Here is a 4776-nt window from a genome sequence, read left to right on the forward strand (position 1 = left end):
GCTTATTGTTCAAAAAGTAAAGTTTCAAGAAAGTGACGGCAGATGATCAAAGCAATGTAGGACTCTTCTAAGTGCTGGGAAGTGTGTAATCTCACCGGCCACAAGTCCGTGAAGCTGGTCCTGCTGGGCAGCCCTTAGCTCCGACCTTCCATAACAGCAGCGTTGTTTACACCTGTCGTTCAACATCACACAGAATAAACTCTGAGACACATAAATATACCCCAAGCCAACATGCTGGGGTATATTTTCCCCATTGCATCATTTCCAGGTTCTCTCTGGAAATCCTGATTTGCATCTAAGTTTAATGGGAGTATCCTGAAGCCTAATGCCATGACAGATAATGGAGTGTATCTGCACGATCTGGTAGAGTTAAGTATCTTGTAGCCTGGAATATTTTCAGTGGCCCTCAGAATCTGAGTTAGTATAAAGTTCTATCACTTGATATTAAACCTCAGAAATGACAGTGAGCATGGACCTGCAAAACTGATGGCTTGCCTCACAAAACATCAATCATTTATTTTACTCCAATCACACCTCAATCAAGTCTGATATCACAGAGGCCCAATAGGAGAGACTGCTTGTAGAAGTTCTGAGAAATCATAGCTCTCCAAACTTTACCCCCATACCTGTATACTCCTTTATGACTTCGTAACTAAAGCTTAATTCAGAGGTGAAGATTGTACAATTTGTTCTTTCCTGCAAATGCTCAATGGTGAAGAATCATATTCAGGGTGTATTTATCAAATCAGATAGATCTGTAACACACATCTGACATCAGTATCAAAAAGAACACTCTGTTTACAGAGCTACACTGCTAATAAGCAATTGATTTGTTTTTCAATCTGGTGAAAATGAAACCTATTCCTGGAAGTGCTCCAATTACCCAGCTCAATCTTTTAAATGCCCTTGGCAAATGGCCTCCTCTATAATTCTCATTTGAATAAGGCCCTGATTTTTCATCCAAACAAAATACTCAATAAAGAATCCTTCTTTCAACTCACAGGAAAAAAAACAATAAAATCCTTGGCTACCACTTTTAAAACATATAATTAACTATCTAATATGTTTCAACAAGTTGTTGTGCAGTGCTAACTATAATGATTTTATTGGTTCCTAAATTGCAGGTTTCTCGTTCTTTCTGCCATTCATCATTACCCTTTGTCACCCTATTTGTTCTAGCCAATTTCACTCATTGATTTTCATTGTAAAGGCTACAATACTGCCAGCAAATTGGGACTTTTACAAGTTAGGCTAAGACATGTTAACTGATGTCACTGTCAGCTTCACAGTTGAGAATGTAAGTTACAACCTTTTTATTCTGGGTGCCTGTTAAGGAAGGGGCTACATTAAGAAACTGAAGTAAGGATGAGAAAAAAAAATGTTTGAGATCCATACTTTTAAATAAGTTGGCACTCCAGAAATGTGCTATTTTATTTATAGGGCTTGAAGACATGGATTTAATTTCAATTTTAAACCAGCATCATACCAAAAATTTTTGAGAATCTGCAAAGAGCTAGGTCTCTTTCCCAGAAATACTTTATCATGTAGTGGTGCATATTGCTAAATATGATTTTTTTAAAACAAGTGTTTAAGTAGAGGTATATATACAACCCATACTGCCAGTTAAATCACAAACCACACTGGGATACATTACATTCTTGAGCACTTGTCATTAGTGCCCACACAGTCTAAAAAATCAAGACCAAGACACTATGACATCATCTAAAACTCACCATAGCTATAATGGAGTTCAAACATCTAGTCCCTGTACCAGAACTCACAATAAATAAAATTTATAGACAAAAAAAAAGAAAGAGAGAGAAAAGAAAGTACTACTGTTTCTCTTAAAATTAGTCCTTTTGTGAAAATTACTGGGTTTTCTTAGCAATTCTTAATAACATCTTTCTCACTATTTTTTTATTTAACATCAAACATTTTATTCTATTTTACTGACTTATGGAAAGAGTGTTTAAGATAAAATACCTTGAAATTAACAATGGCACCTTGCTCATGCTTTTTGGAAGTTATAGTAGAGGACTGTTATAAACAGTGACAAAAAATACTGATTTTGTGGATTATTTATATATAATTTCTCTTAAATATATGAACTATGATAATGGTTGTTTTTCCAGAAGTGCAAATGCAAATTTTCACATTAACGGAGAAATCCCTTGAAGTTTCTTCAAAACTTCAGGTTTTTAGAAATTTTAATAAATTCACAAAAGAAAGAAGGGCCAATATATTGTCATATTGTAAATGCCACCACTTCCTTTGTATTGACTAATTATTTCTCTGCCACATAAATAACTCCTGAGGAGGACCACATGTTAATCAATAAAATTTGGGAGGAATTTGTGAAATTAAAAATTAGCATGATACTATAAAACTATTTCATTTATCAGTGTATCTCATAAAAAATAACTATTGACACTATCAGTAACCATCTATTAAAATGTAAGCTCCTTAAGGCTCATTCATCTTTTTAAACTGTTAAGAACAGATGCTACACCTGATCTTAGCCAAAAGGCCAAGAAGCAATATCATCCATCTTTTTATTCCCAGTATTTATCATGGTATTAGCCACATATTTCACACTCAAAAATTACAATGAACAAATTGACCTAAAGGGATGAAACAGACTTTGGAGAAAACATTTTTCTCTTATACAAGCTGATAAGAATTATTGATATGGTGAAATTAATTTACTCGATACAAAATTGTTGAATGAATTTTATGAGTCTGACACAGTTGTAGGTACAAAGGACACCACAGTGAACCAATCATATGAAAACTCTTGGTTTGAAGCTTACATTCTACTGGGAAGGAGACAAAAGGTAAATGCTTGCTCTTGTCAACCTTTAGCACAATTAGTAGAATCTTGTGAATGACTGTGATTGCTTTTCTTTATTCAATGTTTATTCATCAGTTATATATTTGTCTGGCCAAGTATTTATTGTTCCTGCTTTGTTTGAGACACTGTACGATGTTAAGACGTTCTTAGCTGAAAATAGACAGACCCTACACTTAGAGATATCACAGGCTGTTGAGAAAGCATGAACACAAAAATGATTACAATAAACCATTTTATCTGCCATAATGAAGCTATACACGAAAAGAAGAAACCTAGGGAAATCAAGGAAGATTGAAAGAGGTAGCTTGTTTTAAAGGAAGGTTTACAGAGAAGTAGAAGGGAAGTGGAACTGAGGAGTGAGTGGGGGAACCTGAACACACAGAGAGTGGTGCATACTAAAAGCCGGAGTCATAAGTTGATGGGCTCTGTGAATGCAAATGGGACATAAAAGAGAATCAGTGAAGGAAACAGCCAAACTTAGACTCAAATCCTGGATGCCCACTTGTAAATTGGGCAAGTTACTACCACTCTAAAACTCAGTTTCTTCCCCCACAAAACTGAGGTTATTATGCCCATTCACAGGACTGTTGTGAAGATTAAATAAAATACAATATTTCTAATTTCAAACATAGTACCTAAAATATGGTAAGTATGCAACATACATTGATTCATTTTTCTTTTCCTCATAAAACTAAAGAAATTATTGGTGCATTTTTATCATAATGGCATGACATTATCTTATTATCTCATAGCATTTTTGAGGATGGTCTTTAAAAAAGCAATATTTAGGAGAAGACACTTTTAATGAAAGAAAATGAATGTTTGACCTCAAAGTGAAGATGGAGAGGAAGGGGTAGAGATTGCAGATGATTGAGAGATGAAATAGCCAGAGATAGTGATTAACTAAATTTGGAAAATGAAAGAGGAGTGTAGTCTAAAAAGACCTCAAAGTTACCTGATGAAAAATGTGGATTAATGATAGGAAATATAAGTAGTTAGTTTAGAAGGTTGACATCATGAAATCAATCACGAAAAAGCTGATTTTGAAGTGCCTGTGGGACATATATGTGGATTCAACACAAATGTAACCAATAGATATTTGGAATAGAAAAAAAAGATACTTGTATTTTGCAATCACTAGATTAAAATAAAAGTCTAGGCATAGGTAGTATCATCTAGGGAAATAGATTCTGAATATTATTTCCAACTGCCACAGGTGAAAAGATATTCTCCTTATGCCAATTATATTGAATTCCATGATCCTAATTGGCTGCACTTTTAAATTGGAAGCACTTATTTAACAATATGGGTTAAATTCATTGGTTAAGAGAAGCACACAGCTTCCTTCAGTCCCTTTTTTCCTACATCTCAAGGAGAAATGCTACTATGTAACAACATTTTATGAGCCTGTGTTTTGAAGGTAGAGGTCAGAAAGCATGTGGCTGGCCCTCCTACCCTTCAGATCACTAACAGTGCTGGACAAAAAAGCAGCTCTTGTTTTCTATGCCTCCTTTCTCTTCGAGGAGAGAGATGATGCCCTTTTCTCCAATCCAGCTGATTGAACTGAAGGTAACACCTGGAGAAAGCGGTACCAAGTATGAAAGATCTGGGCTGGTGGCCAAAGCTACTCCCTTACTCAATTCTGGGCTCTCTTCTGCTCTCCATTGATGAGTACACATTTGATTGGTAGTCCTTTGCACAAATTGTTTAAGAACAGAGGTTTCAGTTTGAGCTCAGACTGAAATTAGGCAAAATATGTATTTTAACTGACTTTATTCCGTTACCATGGCCTATATAGTCTAAGCAAGGAAATAATTTGTAGATGCCACCAGATTCTCTCTGGGTTGGATAATGCCCAGTAAATAATAACATATTTTGAATTGAGTTTTCCTCTGTGGGAACTATCTGAAAGAAGAATTCAGATA

At 35.1% G+C, this 4776-nt stretch overlaps 1 pseudogene; it reads right to left on the minus strand.

Moving 5' to 3' along the window:
- Positions 1 to 2400: 2400 nt before the first annotated feature.
- Positions 2401 to 2539, minus strand: LOC112323056 (U2 spliceosomal RNA; annotated as a pseudogene).
- Between the last annotated feature and the right edge of the window lie 2237 nt (positions 2540 to 4776).

This window comes from Desmodus rotundus, chromosome 10 (genome assembly GCF_022682495.2).
Source record: "Desmodus rotundus isolate HL8 chromosome 10, HLdesRot8A.1, whole genome shotgun sequence".
In the NCBI taxonomy this organism is placed as follows: Eukaryota; Metazoa; Chordata; class Mammalia; order Chiroptera; family Phyllostomidae; genus Desmodus; species Desmodus rotundus.